Source organism: Crocuta crocuta, unplaced genomic scaffold (assembly GCF_008692635.1).
Source record: "Crocuta crocuta isolate KB4526 unplaced genomic scaffold, BGI_CrCroc_1.0 scaffold588, whole genome shotgun sequence".
Taxonomy (NCBI): Eukaryota; Metazoa; Chordata; class Mammalia; order Carnivora; family Hyaenidae; genus Crocuta; species Crocuta crocuta.
In genome coordinates this window covers 257,878-258,080 of record NW_027532829.1, presented here as the reverse complement: position 1 = coordinate 258,080, position 203 = coordinate 257,878, and positions in this window count along the sequence as shown.

The window sequence follows — 203 nt, the reverse complement described above, 5'->3', positions numbered from 1 at the left end:
CCACAAATACCAAGCTTATTAATTTTATATCCAGCAATTTTATATCCAGAAATACCAAGCTAATTAATTCTAATAATGTTTTGGTGTTTAGTCTTTGGATTTTTATAAACTAAGTCATATTTTTGGTATAATGACAATTTTATTTCCACCTTCCTGATTTTTAGATCTTTTATTTATTTATTTATTTATTTATTTATTTATTT